Raw genomic sequence first — 18,576 nt, 5'->3', positions numbered from 1 at the left:
TGTCTGAATGTGAGGGTCTGCTGGAGTCTTTGTGAGAGTATGGTGAAGGTTTTCTGGAGTGTGTTGAAGGCTATCTGAATGTGAGGGTCTGCTAGAGTCTTTATGAGGGTATGGTGAAGGCATGTTGGTGCCTGTTGGTGGCTATCTGAATGTGGGGGTCTGCTAGAGTCTTTGTGAGGGTATGGTGGAGGTACGTTGGTGCCTGTTGGTGGCTATCTGAATGTGAGGGTCTGCTGGAGTCTTTGTGAGAGTATGGTGAAGGGAAGGTTTTCTGGAGTGTGTTGAAGGCTATCTGAATGTGAGGGTCTGCTAGAGTCTTTGTGAGGGTATGGTGAAGGCATGTTGGTGCCTGTTGGTGGCTATCTGAATGTGGGGGTCTGCTAGAGTCTTTGTGAGGGTATGGTGGAGGTACGTTGGTGCCTGTTGGTTTCTGTCTGAATGTGAGGGTCTGCTAGAGTCTTTGTGCGAGTATGGTGGAGGTACGTTGGTGCCTGTTGGTGGCTATCTGAATGTGAGGGTCTGCTAGACTCTTTGTGAGGGTATGGTGGAGGTACGTTGGTGCCTGTTGGTGGCTATCTGAATGTGAGGGTCTGCTAGAGTCTTTGTGAGGGTATGGTGAAGGTTTGTTGATGCCTGTTGGTTTCTGTCTGAATGTGAGGGTCTGCTAGAGTCTTTGTGAGGGTATGGTGGAGGTACGTTGGTGCCTGTTGGTTTCTGTCTGAATGTGAGGGTCTGCTCGAGGCTTTGTGCGAGTATGGTGAAGGTTTTCTGGAGTGTGTTGAAGGCCATCTGAATGTGAGGGTCTGTTAGAGTCTTTGTGTGAGTATGGTGAAGGTATGTTGGTGGCTGTCTGAATGTGAGGGTCTGCTAGAGTCTTTGTGAGGGTATGGTGGAGGTACGTTGGTGCCTGTTGGTGGCTATCTGAATGTGACAGTCTGCTAGAGTCTTTGTGAGGGTATGGTGGAAGTACGTTGGTGCCTGTTGGTGGCTATCTGAATGTGAGGGTCTGCTAGAGTCTTTGTGAGGGTATGGTGGAGGTACGTTGGTGCCTGTTGGTGGCTATCTGAATGTGAGGGTCTGCTAGAGTCTTTGTGAGGGTATGGTGGAGGTACGTTGGTGCCTGTTGGTGGCTATCTGAATGTGAGGGTCTGCTAGAGTCTTTGTGAGGGTATGGTGGAGGTACGTTGGTGCCTGTTGGTGGCTATCTGAATGTGAGGGTCTGTTGATGGCATGCGAGCGCCTTCTGGGAGTTGGGTGCGGCTGTTAAGGAACTCTGTGAGTGTCAGTTAGAAGATGGGGAGGGATTGTTTATTAAAGTATCTAGGTGGTTTGAAATCCGCCACGATGCTCGCGTCACGGCTACTTCTGTGCGCTTTTCTGTAGACACAGTAGATCTGAGCGCACATTAGCAGGAACTATGAATGCAGACAGAAATCAAATTGTCACAGGATGAGGTGAAGGTTAACAGACAATAAGTATAAGTAGCACGTCACAGAATGGCTAGCATTATTCTGGATATATAACGGATTATGGTGGGCTATGTAGGTAGATGAGTGCTGTGTTATGCCGGTGGCTTCTTCGTGTCTTTATCTAAAAGAGCTCATTGTTAGTTTGGGCTATCAGGCGTCGCCTGGGACACCTAAAAGCCAAAACTATTGCAATGGAGTACAGATAGGGAGAAATGGTGTAGGAGGACGAACACAAATCTTGTAGGTGTTGTTTGGTGTATTTAATCATTTGTAATATTTTGATGTTTATATAGCGCTTTGACCCAAAGCACTTTACATAACACATATTTACATACATTATTATTATTACCCGACCTGAGCATGCCGGCACCCCCCCCCCAACCCCCCATTTCCATCCCATCAGGGCCAGAGTGTCTTGAAACCATATCCAGGGCGGCTGGGTGCAGGCTGCTGACCTGAAAGATCAGGCCTTGGATTCCTTTTATCGTCCTCGGAGGACAAAAGGCTGAGTTGACCTTGCCCGAGATTGAACCTGCGACCTGCAGATCAATCACAGATCACAGCATCAGGAGCTTAACCCACTGAGCCATCTTACTTGCCCACCCATTTGGCCATGCTAATTCCCATGGCCATTCCCACCCTGTCTCCCCCCTCCCCAAAACACATCCTCCTGGGATGTTTTTGAGCTTACTGTATCACACCTTACCATCAAACTTTGCATGCCGTGTTTCATCAAAGCAGTCTTCAGAGAGTTAATGACTTAATTGGAGTTGTAAACCTGCTACTGGTGTCGTGCAAATGTCTTAACCAGGTCTGCCTTCAGCCCCTCGATTTTTTAGCACTCTGCATGCCCTTCACCTGAGTCCTGTTAAAAAGAAGCATTGGCAAAGCCAACAGTTCTGGCTTTTGTATAAGTATTAGGCATTTGCCTGCGGTGCTTTTAGACGCCCAGGTACTCGCACCATTTTGCCCATGCGACCATTAATGGCCAGTTAATACCATTACGGCTGTGCATGACAAGTGCCTTTCCCATGCCTGCAGAAAACTGTTGGCAATGCCAATGCTTATTTTATCCCTAGCGCTGAATAGGACAGATTGGGAGGCAGAGAGAAGGGCACCAGGAGTGACGATAAGTCGAAAGCCCCCTGTATTTCTGCAGACAGCCCCCTTCCTTACCCTTCTTAGAAGATGCCACGTGCAGGATATTTTGGTGCGGCCGGTTCGGCGCCGGAGCCGATTCGGCGCGGCCGATTCGTCACAATTTCTCGCTGAAACAGTTTCATTGTAATTGGCCCACACCGAACCGGCCGCGCTGAAATGGGGTTGGAAAATTGCCCATCATTAACTCACACAGTTGCAAGCATTTATCATTTGGAGAAAAAACGATGTTTGGGTCACAACATTCACATGTGAAGTTGGACATGTGTTATGTGCAAACTGAATTTGGTTGCAATCTGTTCCATTGCACGGCCGCAGACTGACCAAAAAAGAAACTCTCTCCAAAGAAGCAAGATGGGATTAAAGTGTTTGCTTCCCCTCGTTTGGCGAGCAGCCCCCCGCCGTGCCTTCGTGGCTGCTGTAGGCGTGCTCCGGGGCTCTTCCTGTGGCCAGAGACGATTAGAAATGGAGGAAGCGAGCGTCCCTTTTAAATCTCGAGGTTGTGCAGGTGCAGTCCTGTGGAGTCTTTCCCCAGTTGGCTGCACGGTGCAGTGCTTCTCCCAACGCATATAAACCATAAGCAAGATAACTGGACCTTCGTGGTCCAACATTGCATCCCTGTCCTGTTACGGCGCGGCAATACTGGAATGTACTGCCGCGCCGAAACACGCTCGCGCCAAAACGTCCCTGCGCCAAAACGTCCCTGCGTGGGGCTGGTCGCGTCAAACTGGCCGCGCCGAATTGGGGTGTACCGCCTGGATCTGCCGGCACCAGGGCGGCCAGGTGTAGACTGCTCTCCTGCAAGATCAGGCGTCTTACACCCTTCCCACTGTGGAACCACCAATGAGATTCATGGAGGAGTGAGTGGTGCACGTAGCGCTTTAGTCACAGGTGACATGCGCTTGCGTCAATGGTCAGTCTTGCTGAGACGATCTGCACCCCCCCACACCCCCCCCGTGGGCTCGGGAAGAAGCATGTTTCCTTTCACCTCCCTTTCATACTCTCCCGTGGGACCACACGGGTGGTAGGGGATGGCACAATGCCCAGGGACTGCGTCCAGTGGGTGGTAGAGGATGGCGCAATGCGCAGGGACTGAGTCCAGTGGGTGGTAGAGGATGGCGCAATGCGCAGGGACTGGGTGCAGTGGGTGGTAGAGGATGGCGCAATGCGCAGGGACTGGGTCCATTGGGTGGTAGAGGATGGCGCAATGCGCAGGTACTGGGTCCAGTGGGTGGTAGAGGATGGCGCAATGCGCAGGTACTGGGTCCAGCAGCTGGTGGTAGAGGATGGCGCAATGCGCAGGTACTGGGTCCAGTGGGTGGAAGAGGATGGCAAATGCACAGGGACTGGGTGCAGCGGGTGGTAAAGAATAGCACAATGCGTAAGGATGGACAGTGGTAGAGGATGGCGCAATGTTCAGGCAGTGGATCTAGTGGGTGGTAGAGGACAAGCAGTGTGCAGGAAGTGGGTCCATTGGGTGGTAGAGGGTGGCGCAATGCGCAGGGAGTGGGTCCAGTGGGTGGTAGAGCATGGCAAAATATACAGGGATGGACATTGTTAGAGGATGGCGCAATGCGTGGTGAATAGGTCCAGCTGGTGGAAGAACATGGGGCAATACGCAGGGACTGGGTCCAGTGGGTGGTAGACAATGGCATAATGCCCAGAGAGTGGGCCCAGCGGTTGGTAGAGGATGGCGCAATGGGCAGGGACTGGATTCAGTGAAGGGTAGAGGATGGCGCAATATGCAGTGACTGGGTCAAGTGGGTGGCAGAGAATGGTGCAACACTCAGGGATTGGGACCAGTGGGGGAAGAGGATGGTGCAACACTCAGGGATTGGGACCAGTGGGGGGAAAGAGGATGGTGCAACGCTCAGGGATTGGGACCAGTGGGGGGAAGAGGATGGTGCAACACTCAGGGATTGGGACCAGTGGGTGGTAGAGGATGGTGCAATACTCAGGGGTTGCGACCAGTGGGGGGAAGAGGATGGTGCAACACTCAGGGATTGGGACCAGTGGGGGGAAGAGGATGGTGCAACACTCTGGGATTGGGACCAGTGGGGGGGAATAGGATGGTGCAATACTCAGGGATTGGGACTAGTGGGTGGTAGAGGATGGTGCAATACTCAGGGATTGGGACCAGTGGGTGGTAGAGGATGGTGCAATACTCAGGGACTGGGACCAGTGAGGGGGAGAGGATGGTACAATACTCAGGGATTGGGACCAGTGGGGGGAAGAGGATGGTGCAACACTCAGGGATTGGGACCACTGGGGGGAAGAGGATGGTGCAATACTCAGGGATTGGGACCAGTGGGTGGAAGAGGATGGTGCAACACTCAGGGATTGGTACCAGTGAGGGGGAGAGGATGGTGCAACACTCAGGGATTGGGACCAGTGGGGGGAAGAGGATGGTGCAACACTCAGAGATTGGGACCAGTGGGGGGAAGAGGAGGGTGCAATACTCAGGGATTGGGACCAGTGGGTGGTAGAGGATGGTGCAATACTCAGGGACTGGGACCAGTGAGGGGGAGAGGATGGTACAATACTCAGGGATTGGGACCAGTGGGTGGTAGAGGATGGTGCAATACTCAGGGATTGGGACCAGTGGGTGGTAGAGGATGGTGCAATACTCAGGGACTGGGACCAGTGAGGGGGAGAGGATGGTACAATACTCAGGGATTGGGACCAGTGGGTGGTAGAGGATGGTGCAATACTTAGGGACTGGGACCAGCGGGGGGGTAGAGGATGGTGCAATACTCAGGGATTGGGACCAGTTGGTGGTAGAGGATGGTGCAATACTCAGGGATTGGGACAAGCGGGGGGGAAGAGGATGGTGCAATACTCAGGGATTGGGACCAGTGGGTGGTAGAGGATGGTGCAATACTCAGGGATTGGGATCAGTGGGTGGTAGAGGATGGTGCAATACTCAGGGATTGGGACCAGTGGGTGGTAGAGGATGGTGCAATACTCAGGGACTGGGACCAGTGGGTGGAAGAGAATGATGCGCTAGCAGGGACTGGTCCAGCAGGCGGCAACGGATGCCATTTTCCGGTGCCCTGCAAGGAAGGCTGCACCAGTCCTGGGTATTTTCCGCATGGAAGACACGTGTTTGAATGGAGCTTGAGGCCCACTCAGGGCCCCTAGTCAATTTGCGTTACTTTTTTGTTATGTTAACTGATGTTTATACTGCGCCCATCACCACCGTAGGGGTCTTACGGCACCTGACCTATTCCTAAGAATCTATCCAGCACATATATCCTTAGGGGGTCAATACGAGATGGGCTGGAATGAGAAATCTTACGGTATTTGCCAAATACTTGTAGATTTACCATCGGTGAAATTCCTCTGGCCGTATTTGGAACAAATACCTCCTAAGCTTATTTCAAGTAAGACTTTCAGATTAAATGCTATAGGGGTGCACTCATAATGACCATGCTTACTGCAACAGTCCCCAGTAATTATGATGGGGACCACACCCATTTCACATCCACCATAATCGGTTACCAGGACCTTGGCCCTGGCAGTCCTGCCGACCCGCCTGCTGCCTGTTAGGCCTACTAGCTGTCTGAGCTGTGCCATGCTTAATTGCAGAATGCAAATGTCAGTGTCTAGCCGGACAGTTCAATGCCCAAACCTGGGCTAAAATTACACCCAATGGGCCACCGACCCTGCCTGCTTGGCAAGTTGGACAAAGGTGGACCCTTCAACTCACAACCTAGGCAGCAAAATTATAGTTCATCTAGTTCAACATTTGGTCATGGTCTGAACAGTTTTCATAATTGATGGTGTAGGTCCCCGTCAACAACGACAATACGCGACATACAAATAACACACAATTAACACAACTCATCACACATAATTGTGGCAATTGGATCCCCAGACAATGGCTCGACCGAGCCAGCCGTGGCAAGGGGTTGGGTGAGGCGTGGGCGGCCCTAAAAAGAGGCTGGAGTCAGCGGGTACCCCCCTCTTATGGGACGGGCACCGGATGCCAGGAAAGGTAAGGGCGGCCCCCACCTTCTTTCGCTTTGCCCCCTCCCATTGTGCCCCCCTGTTCTGCTAAGCTGGTACAAAGGCCACACCATGGCCCCCGAGGCAGTCCTTAATGGTGCCGCCCTGGTAGGACCCTGGCAGCGATTCCAGAGATGAAGTTAAAAAAATGGTAAAATGTCTCAAAAATATTTTTGAGGTTTTTCAACTCCATGGGAGTGAAGCGCCAGCGCTCGCCTGCCATAGAAGGGAGGGGGGCAACTTGTACACGGTGACATTGGAGTTAGGTGCCTTTTCAAAGCAGCTCTGTAACACAGTATTGCTCATCATGCTTTATTGTTCTTTCAGCACTTTTGTATGTTTTATGCAGGGCATTGTCTGGCATGAACTTTTATGAATGAACGAATTATTGTCTTTGGCATGGAAAACCCAACGTTACTAGAATAGGATGCCTTGCAGGCACACGGGAGAACGCAGGCAGGCAATGAAGAGCGTACCTAGGCATAAACCACCCAGGACCTTATGCTATCGTGACCAGCTTGTGTCAAAAGAAGAGAAAAATACCCCGTCCCACTTTTTAGGACATGTAGCATCAGGGATCTAAGCGAGACACTGCCCCTTTGCTGTGCACTGGAAACGGCTTATTCGGTGGGGTATTTTGCAGTACATAAAGAAAGCATGGACACCAAGAAGGAAAAGGATCCAAGTGGATTTCTTTGGGGGATCCATTTTAACTGTATTATTTCAATATATTTAATAGGCTAAACTACACCGCGTATGTATTCCTGAATATTTGACAAGTAATAGATGCTGACATAAACGATTAGTGATTATGTATCGAAGGTGTATCCATGTGTTTGTATTCATATATTTTGTGGGTGTGATGTTATGGTATAATGCATACCGAAATACATCAACTTTGAAGCATATTTGTGCCATTCAGAGTGGAGGAGTGACCCCATTGCCGACCGGGTTCCCCCTCTGGCTTCCCTAGTGACCTCAGAGTGGAGGAGTGACCCCATTGCCGACAGGGTTCCTCCTCTGGCTTCCCTAGTGACCTCAGAGTGTAGGAGTGACCCCATTGCCGACAGGGTTCCTCCTCTGGCTTCCCTAGTGACCTCAGAGTGGAGGAGTGACCCCATTGCCGACAGGGTTCCCCCTCTGGCTTCCCTAGTGACCTCAGAGTGGAGGAGTGACCCCATTGCCGACAGGGTTCCCCCTCTGGCTTCCCTAGTGACCTCAGAGTGGAGGAGTGACCCCATTGCCGACAGGGTTCCCCCTCTGGCTTCCCTAGTGACCTCAGAGTGGAGGAGTGACCCCATTGCCGACAGGGTTCCCCCTCTGGCTTCCCTAGTGACCTCAGAGTGGAGGAGTGACCCCATTGCCGACAGGGTTCCCCCTCTGGCTTCCCTAGTGACCTCAGAGTGGAGGAGTGACCCCATTGCCGACAGGGTTCCCCCTCTGGCTTCCCTAGTGACCTCAGAGTGGAGGAGTGACCCCATTGCCGACAGGGTTCCCCCTCTGGCTTCCCTAGTGACCTCAGAGTGGAGGAGTGACCCCATTGCCGACAGGGTTCCCCCTCTGGGTTCCCTAGTGACCTCAGAGTGGAGGAGTGACCCCATTGCCGACAGGGTTCCCCCTCTGGCTTCCCTAGTGACCTCAGAGTGGAGGAGTGACCCCATTGCCGACAGGGTTCCCCCTCTGGCATCCCTAGTGACCTCAGAGTGGAGGAGTGACCCCATTGCCGACAGGGTTCCCCCTCTGGCTTCCCTAGTGACCTCAGAGCGGAGGAGTGACCCCATTGCCGACAGGGTTCCCCCTCTGGCTTCCCTAGTGACCTAACATGTGTGATCTTGGGCAAATCCTCCCATCTCACCGGTCCTCACCTGGTAAAATAGACAGGCCTTAACAGGTGGTCGTTGTCACAGTGTGCACTATACAAAATAAACCCCAATCATGGGTAAATAGACTGTATTGTGCCTCCATATACACACAATAATCTGCGACTATTCACACATTGCGCCTCAGAAAGTTGTCTCATGGCAACTTGTGATGCAACTTCCAGTGATGCTCTGAATCTCATCCTGGGATGTCAATATCCAGGCATGTTAGGGGAACACACACGCCGCACAGGGCCCCCCAAATACTAACAAAAGCCATACTTGCACCAGAGACATCATTTCACCAAAATGCCAGGATTGGGGAAGTGACATCACATGACCCCTTGACCTCTAATGGCATCACAGGAAGTGATGTCATTTGACTCCACCCCAAGTTGCATCACATAGCATTGTTCCTAAGTACACTACGAAAGACAGATATCACTATAATGTGATGTACATTTCATACAAGAATGGATCACCATATGTATCGTTAAGCTCAGTGTGTGTAGGACCATATTACCAAATTACTGTGAATGCAAGTAGCCGTCCACGACCAAATGATAATGATGTGTTATTATATAGCACTTACGCTCAAGCACTTTATATAGAAAAAAATATACATTATCACCCAACCTGTGTTGGTACTCATTTATCACCTTCAGAAGGATGAAAGGCTGAGTTGAGGTGGTTAAGAACAGACTAAATCAGTGACTCACCCCCTGAAGTGTGCCTGAAATAGACCTTTAATGAGTCTAGGAGTTATTGTATAGAATTCCAGATAGACACATTATTTGGTAACCTTTCTCTTTGCTTCTGCTGTCTCTCCTTCTCTCTCCTACTGACCTCCTGGCTGTTACCGGACCTGCACTGGATTACCTTGACACCCTCTAATCTCGGGCCCAGGTCCCTCCCCCGCCAGTCTCTCACACCTACACTGCCTGCCGTCAACGCCCGCACCTGGGGACTGTTTCTGTATCCCTGCAGTCCCCCTACCAGCACTTGTCACCTGCTGTCCGCACTTCCTCGCACTTGCCACTTGCTGGCTGTTACCTTTACCTAGTGTTATTTATCTATTCCCATGTATTGCATTGTCCTTTCCCCCTTCCCTTGCGTGATCTGAATGACTCCTGGCCTAGTAGGATTGTTGTCTGTCCTTTCCTCAGTTCCCCCTCCCTTGCCTCGTTGCGCCTTGACACACTTGTGTATAGGCGCGTTATAAATGCCATATCATACATATCATTCCTATTCTTTCTTATAGAGGGTCACTGGTAAAAGTGTTTGACTTGTGTAACCCCCTTTTTTTTTTTAAAGAGCCCTAAACAAGAAAGTCTGCCACTCCCGAAGCAAAGGTCCACATGGCGCTGGCCACATCCCAGGAGCTTGCATTAAAAAAAGTAACTTTTTCTATTTTTTTTAGGGGTAGCAAGGGAGACCTCAGGGGTCGCAGTTGCGACCCCTAAATGACGCCACTGGCTTGCACCCCTGTTCCTTCACAAACATAGAGTTGAGGCCACTCTCCTCTTCTTTACAGAATGCCTTAGTCCCCACAGCAGCTATCTTACCTCATGACACAGCAACTCCTCTGTTGCAAGCCTTATACCGAGGGCCCGCGTGGTCAAGTTTTGTGGGTGAATGAGGGGGAGTTTGATGATTCAATGCGCTCTGCAGATTGTGGTCCCGAACATAGTTACTGGCGTTTTATTTACTTTTATCTATGTGTTCATTTGATATCGCACCCAGACCCGAAGGTATCACAGCACTTGTACAAAGTAGGTGGTTGCAGAAGAGACGTAGGCTAGTGAGCACAATACATTACAGGTTATCAGTATTTATTAAATAACTGTGCTTTTAAACGTTTTTTGAAGGCGAGGAAGGAAGGCTCATTCGGGATGTGTTCGGGCAGGGCGTTCCACATGGTGGGAGCAGTGACACAGAAGCTCGAGCTCCCAGCTTGTTTGAGGTTGAATCTGGGTGCATGCAACGTGCGTCTGGAAGAGAGTCGGAGGGCGCATGTCTCCAACTTAGTAGAGATGCGTGGAATGAGGTAGGAAGGGGCATTGTTGTGCACAAGCCTGTGAGCGATGGTCCGCGTCTTGAACTCGATTCCTGCTTTCATGGGGAGCAAGTGAGCTTCCCTTCTGGTTTCTGAAATGTGAGCCGAACGTTTAAGGCAGAGGGCTCATTTTAGTGCCTTGTTTTGCAGTAGTTGTAGTTTTGCGAGGGTTTTGGCTGAGGTTCATGAGAAGAGCACATTACAATAGTCGAGCCTACTGTCAAGGATGGCGCGAGCGGGTATCAAGCAATTTTGAGGAGATAAGAATTTCCTGCTGAAGGAAATGAGCTTGGCAGCAAAGACTGCAGTAGATGCGTTGATGTGGTGGATCACGTTAAGTTCGGCATCAAGTAAACCCCCCAATGTCTTAAAGTGTTTTGCGGCCTAGATGGTGATTCCATTGGTGAGGAAGGAGGAGTATGAAGGGTCTAATGCGCTTAGGCGGCACCGCAAGCCTACGATGTGACGCTCGGTTTTCTCATCATTAAGGCACAGGTTATGGGCAGCTATCCAGTTCTGGAACATACTGTAGGTCTGATTCATTGTTTCAACGTCGTGGGCGTAGTTCCTTGTTATGGGGAGTAGGACTTGCTTATCGTCAGCGAAATTGGTGTATGGAATGCCCAGTGCGTCGAGGTGATCAAACAGAGGCTTGGTGTAAGTGTTGTAAAGAGCAGGGGAGATGCAGGAGCCTTGAGGGATGCCACAAGGAACTGGAATAGGATCAGCAGTGACATTGCCTATGAAGACCTTGGAAGCGCGTTCACTCAGGAATTACTTGATCCATTGGGTGGCATGGTTGGAGAAGTGAAAGTTTGTGCAGAAGTGTTGCCATAGGATGTTGAACGCTGCTGATAAATCAAGGAGGAGTAGGATGGTGATATTTCCAGAGTCGTGGACGCTGTCGCGTTGGATTTTGAGGTCCAGGAGTGCTTTGTTTAGGTTTAAACCCCAACTGTCTCGTGTCAAGAAGCTGGTGGTGTTCTAGGCAGGTTTGGATTTGGGAGTAGGCGATGCAGTCAAGAATTTTAAGGAGGAACAGTACTGTAGTGACGGGCAGGTAGTTAGTGGGGATTGTGGGGTCAAGGGATTGCTTTTTGATGAGGGGTGAGATCCAAGCCGTTTTGAGGCAGGCAGGGACATTATTGGAGGTGAAGGAGACATTAACAAAGTTGGATATCCAAGGTGCTAGGATAGCTGCACTGAGTTTAACAATATGAGCAGGACATGCATCGCCTTTGCAATTGGATGGTTTGAGGTGAAGGATGGTAGTGGTAATAACTTCCTGGGGAACCAGGTAGAATTGGAAAAGGTGCAAATGGGGGAGAGGGCGCATGTAGGCTGAGGTATCAGCGCTAGTGGTTAGTTAGTAGCCGGTGCTTCTTAGCATCGATTTTAACTTTTAGAGAGTCAATTTTGTTTGCGAGTGCTGCTTGAATGGTTGAGCACCAAGCTTTGTCAATGTGGACTGGAGAGAATGTTGGAACGGGGGTTTCAAACACTTTGAGGATAGAGAAGAGTTCTTTTGCGGTAGAACTGGCATTGGTGATTCTTGTGATGAGAGAGTTGGATTTAGTTGCGGTGAGGGTGTTTTTATACATTTTTGAAGCAGTGAGGTAGGTAACATGGTCTAAGGGTGGGGGGGAGAATCTCCAAGTGTGTTCCTGAGAGGAATCAACTTCCGAGGCACCATTGGTCCAGGGATGGATATCAGATTCTAAACCATCAATCAGCACCACACCACTAGTACACCAGAAGGGATCCAAACAGATTGGAAACACAAGCTAATTATAAACCTTCTTGTCAAAATTTGGTAACGTGGACAGAACGGCAGGCTTATCTCTGCAAGGTCGGGGATCGTTGGTTAGTTGCAACACAGCAAAAATACAATTATTACACAATGATATAAGGGAGTGTCCGGTGAAGGTTGTATACAAATATCTACTTTATTATTATTCAACAGACAGTTCTAGCACACTATAAAATACAACCCACCCTGTAAAGGAATGCAGAGGACAGACAGTTTTAAGAAGGAAAATGGATGTACTCTGGATACTGACAGGAGGGTCGTTGGTAAAGTAATTAATCACAGTAGTTCAAGAATACTTGGTTTCAACAGCAAGGGAGCAATGGGTTGTAAAATGTCCCTAGGGACTTTCGGAGAAGGACCAGGGAGACAGAACCTCAATGTACCTTGTGCTTGTAGAGGTTATTGGTGCTCGACAGTGAAGAGTCAGTTTCAGGGTGCTTTGCAGGTTCTGTGACATAGTTCAAGATGGGAGACAGCTGTAGCTATCAAGCGGCAGGCAGTTTGGCGAGCGAGCCTGGGCGGACGGTTGCAGGCTGGCCTGCACAGTGGCTCGGGGCCAGGAATCGTTGTCGCAGTGCTGATTGGCGGGTTTGAAGCACTGGTCGAGGCATCTGTGGTGGGATAACAGTCAGTGGTGCAGTCGGTTGCAGCTTGATGGTCTTGACTGGTTTGAAAATGAAATTAATGGTGGTTGATGCTTGTCGATGCACTCCTCCTAGCTTCTTCACTGGGCTCTTGTCTGCCTTTAAGGCTCAAAGCTAAGGAGAGTGTTGCAGGCAACAGCCTTGTCCTTGGTTTGGTTCAGAGACTCTCTGGCAATTCCCACCTGGGAAGCTTGTCTAGCAGGGTACGATGTGCGCGGGCTGGGTACCGGTTGTGGAGCTGCTTGAGGGTCCTTTGGATTCAGTATCTCCATCTGTTCCCTGGGAGATGTTTGGGGGAGAGATCTTGCTTCCAGCTTTGGAAATCCTGGCCCTCCTTCACTGGCAGAAGCTGAAAGGCAGACTCTACCTTCAGCCAGGGTCCAAATAAATTCTTCTTGTTACTCCTTACAAAGTCTTCAGATGATCCTTCCAAAAGAGGGGCTCAGCCCTCTTTTAAAGCCAAATAGGCAACACTGATTGGTGCAGGCTAAGTCTACCTTAATGAACCAATCCTGGGTCCCCATCAACAATCTCCTGTAGGCATGATATGATATGACATGATATGGCATTTGTAACGCGCCTATACACAAGTGTTTCAAGGCGCAAAGTGTTTCAAGGCGATTCATGAGTTCATAACCAGAGTGCTTTGCAACAGAAAAGGGGTGAAAACATGTAATACTAAGTCCCACCCATCTTCCTGTGTGTTGTAGATCAAAGGGTCTCTCTAGTTAATGGATCTCTCTGTGTCACGACCCACATCCAGAAACCCCCCTTGCAAGCCCATGGGCCAGGAGGGGTCATGCCTCGGGTCTCCAACAAACTTAGGCATCCTTTGCCTAGGCCCTCTTGGGGCCAGTTCTGGCACCTTTGGCGCCAGGCTCATACTTAATAAAGACTTGTGTTTAGGGAACTACTTTATTTCAAGTGCCAGCTAACATGGAGGCATCCACATAGCTTGGCTCCTTGGACCCAAGCTATGCGGTATAGTGTTTTGGGTGTGGTAGCCTAGGAACTACTTTACCTGGACTACTTTCTTGAAGCTATTTAAACCACACCCGACTTGGATAACACGCTTCGCGTTACTTTGCAATCCTGCAACGTGACGCTCATCGTGTTCAGCTGTACCCGCGAACCTCGGAAGAACAGCATCTGTAAAGAGACAAAAGGACATAGTTAGCAGCAGCAGCTTACCTGTAATTTTCACCGTTAGATGCCCACAGCTCCTGCGAACAGCATCCTAGGATCAGCGCGTCTCCCGGACCGACGGATCTGCAAAAAAGGAAGAAACAAGACATTAGACACTTTTACAACATAACAAACTGTGCCGAAAAGATTACCTCGCAAGTCGCCTCTCGACCAGCATTGCCTCCGAATTTCATACACCGGGTGAGCTCCGCGATCTATGGGAAAGAAAAGACAACAGGTTAGCAAAGGCAAGGCATCATAGCGCTGCGCATAGCGCCTACTTACCACATCATAGTGCTCTTTATACGCCATCATTTACTGGCGAGATCCAATTCAGCCACTGCATCACATTGGACTTTCGCGCACCTAAGGAAGATAAAGAGATATTTATCAAACCAAGAAAGGCATGCAAGAATAACAACAATATACAACAGCAATAAGACCTACCTGAAAGACTCAAAGCGGGCCGGCATCAGTGAAGTAACTAGATCGCATTCGCCCACAAAGGACAACGCGCCCCTGCCAAGAAGGCAGGACGGAGAGCACACCTGAATTAACAACAAGGTCAGGAGAGGTCCAGAGGGGCTGCGGGCAAACGGGGTGTTGGGGGGCTGTTTACCCCAGTTGCCCAGTCCTGAACATTGCCCACCTGTATTCCAGGCAGAACTTCCCCGCTGGTCACACCTGGGAACCACAGAGAAGGATACCAGAGTCCCTACGGCTGGTCGGCGTCCCCGTGGATACCAGGTGAGCATAACAGAACACAAAGCCGCAAAACCAATCCACCTGGGCGCCATGGAGACATCAGAATTAGACCAATTGGCCCAATTGTTAGGATAACTTCGTGCCGAGGTTCATTCTGCCTGACAAGAGACTAACACTCTCCGGAGAGACTTATTAGTGACTAAAGAGCGCGCTGAAGAAATTAGCAGGCAATACTTACAATCACAAACAGGACAGACACCTCTACCTGGAAACAACCCAACGATGCAAAATCATACCATGCCATCCACTAACTCTACTCCGGTACAAATCATGTTACCGGGAACAGCTCCTTTGACAATACCGGAGAGGTTTGCAGGTGATCCACGGAAATACGCAGCTTTCATGAATCAGTGTCGCCTTCACTTTCTTTGCAGGCCTGGAGCATTCTCAAATGACCAAGCTCGGGTCGCCTTTGTTTTATCATACCTGAGTGGTAGCGCAGCAGATTGGTCGGTAGCATTGGTGACCCATGATGATCCTTTATTACATGACTTTGGAAGATTTCAGAGGGAAATGGAAAAACGTTTTGCTCCCCATACTTGAGAGCAAGCAGTGGACAATGAACTCCTTTCCCTCCAACAGGGGAATCAGGCCTTGTTTTTTTTTTTTAAACAATTTTATAAATTTTATTAAAAAAAATAACAACTCCAACCAAACTTACAGTGGATGCATTCTGTGAATCACAAATAAACATAAACTGCTGTATTCCAGCCCACTGTATCTCCCCTTCAATCCCCCCACCCCTGCCTACTCCCCCTCATTACCGGTCTCTCTCTCTTACAGTAGGGATTCCTCCTCGAAAGAACTTATTGAGTCTCCGTCATTTGATCCATCATACGAAGGCCCAAATAGTTCAACAATCAATTGCCTCCAGCTCGATAGGGTTCCAGCTTCTTCTTCTATCTCCCCTTTACACGCTGCCTGCCATACCACTGTTTCCGCCTCCGCCCACTTCTGTAGATCCCGCCACCACGTTTCCATTTTGGGCCTATGGCATGCCTTCCAGCCCATCGCAATCCTTCTCTTCGCTAGGACATACGCTAGATCTTTCAGCTTGCTCACATGTTTAAGCTTACGTGATTTGGGAAACCCTCCTATCAAACAAGCCCATATAGTATCCACCTTCATGTGGATCCCCTTGTCTTCCATTTTCTGTGCTATTTCTCCCCAATATCTCTCTATCAGTGGGCACGCCCAAAACATATGCGCCATTCCCGCATTTTCTTCATTACATTTAGGGCACACTTGGCGTCCGGCGTAAATTAAATTTAGCTATCTTTTGAGGCATCAGGTATGCCCCGTGAGTTATATACAACTGTATCTGCTGTAACCTAGCATTTCCCAATACTTGTTTATGATATCCTTGTGCTCTCTCCCACATCCCATCACTCATTGGGGCCCCCACTTCTTCTTCCCAGTCCAGTCTAAATTGCACCACCTCCTTGCCCGCTCGGGACATTATCATTTCATATAATCTAGATGTTTCATGTCCCCCCTTCTGCTGTGTCATATATCGCATATATAGCGGCGTCTGGTTCCTCCGCCAGTACCACTTCAGACCAGGTATCCATGATACGTAACATATTGCCCCACACTCAGTCCCATTAGCTCCACCAGCTCCCCTAATTCCAATATCTTCCCCTCCTGCCACACATCCCCCATCGTTGCTATACCCACCGATTCCCAGTGCTTCCTAATCATTAAACACAGTTTCATTCCCCTCCCCACCACTGTGACCAATGGGATCTGTGGGGAGCACGGGGTTGGCTTTTCCATTAACCGGCACGCTCTTTGCCACACCCCCCACCCAAGGCCCATCACCCCGGGTGGCCTTCCAACTCCGATTTAGGCAACCATATCATCTCTTGTAGAAAGTATGGGGCACAGACCCTCTGAAACAACCTGTATTCTAAGGTGGGTTCATCAGAGAGGCATTTGGCTACATATTGTAATTGGCTCGCTACATAATAGATTTCCCAGTTTGGTAATTTAATGCCTCCTTTCTCGTATGGATTTTGTAATTTCCACAGGGCTACCCTGTTTCTCACCCCGTGCCATAGGAATTCCCTGCATATGCCGTCCAACCTAGCAAAGAATTTCCTGGGTATTGAGTATGGGATGTTCGCAAAGCAGTGCAACAATCTGGGCAGCGCCACCATCTTGAGCATCGCCCCTCGTCCCATCATTGCCAAAGGGAGCTTCACCCAAAACTTCATTCTACTCTCCAGCTTCTTAACTGACCTTTCCGTATTATGCCTATGTTCATCTTCTACCGTGTGATATATGTCTACCCCAAGATATCGGAATGTGGTAACCTCCCACGGTATCTGCAGGACTGGCAAATGCTCTACTGGGAGCCCTCTATATCTACCCATCGGGAACATACTGAACTTACTGGGGTTCACAGCTATGCCTGATAGTTCTGCGAACCTCTTCATCACTTCCAATATATATTGGAGGTTCTCTTCAGGGTAGCGCAAATACAGTAACATGTCATCCGCATACAATGAAATTAAATGTAGTGTCTCCCCAACGACAATACCTATTGCATCATATTGCTGCCTTAAATAAATCACCAGGGGCTCCAAGGCTAAAATATACAGCATGGGGGACCATGGACACCCCCGTCTAGTACCTCTACTTAGTTGCCATCTTTGAGAAACTACCGCTCCCATTTTTACTCTAGCTAATGGTGCGCTGTATAACAGTTTCACCCATTTAAGATACCCTAGTCCCATGCCATAATTGACTAGGGCCGCCGTTAACCAGGGCCATTTGACCTAGCCAAATGCCTTGATCGCATCTAATGATACTATTGCCATCTCACCTGTATCTCCATTAGCATGTTCAATGACTCGGTGGAGTCGCCTAAGGTTATTTGAGATGTTCCTATTCGGGACATATTGTTATGTTGCTTCTCCTTAGGGGAAGAGTCTTCCCATATGAAAGAGTAATGCAAGAAACCACTAGTGTGAAAGAGCTGTACATTATGATGTCATGGAATGTTGGTGCAGGTTCCCTGTTATAGTTTGAGGTTTGTCAGTTGGAGGAGAGAGCTGAAGGGAAGGGAGCCCATGAGATGTGGGGTCTTCTTTTCTTATTTATAATCTTAATAAACCTATACTTCAAACTTACCTGCCTCCGTCGCATCTTCATAACAATGGCGACGAGGATGGGATGAAATGCCATGGAAGGCAGGTGAAGAGAAGACCCCAGCTGAAGTACGCCTGATCCAACGAGTCCTGCAGTTAGCAAGCTCCTATGAACTGGTCTCCCTTGCTCTCCAAGTTCGCCCTGCGTGTGTCGGTGCAGCGCCTTAAGGCCAACCCATCCTTGGTTCCTGTGTGCGGCTCCGGAGGGGAACGCTGTTCACACGACAAGCGCGAAGAGGACCTGTGCCGTTCGCTGGCTGCTCTGTTTGAAACAGTGTGACCGGCTGACGTGTTAAGCGGTGGACACTAGCGGGTCCTGCGAGCGCTTCCTCTCGCGCAGGGGCCGCCGTGAAGAAGTTTGCCCGGCGTATGAAGAGCAGGACTGGGAGAGCTGCTCCGCTCTCACGTTGCGTTGAGCCGCCCCGTGCGGAAGCCTGCGTGTTGGCCGCTCCGCTCTCTGGTAGCGTCGA

Source organism: Ambystoma mexicanum, chromosome 1p (assembly GCF_040938575.1).
Source record: "Ambystoma mexicanum isolate Mex_15411 chromosome 1p, UKY_AmexF1_1, whole genome shotgun sequence".
Lineage (NCBI taxonomy): Eukaryota > Metazoa > Chordata > Amphibia > Caudata > Ambystomatidae > Ambystoma > Ambystoma mexicanum.
The sequence above is the reverse complement of the archived record's forward strand: the minus strand, read 5'-3'. Positions refer to the sequence as shown.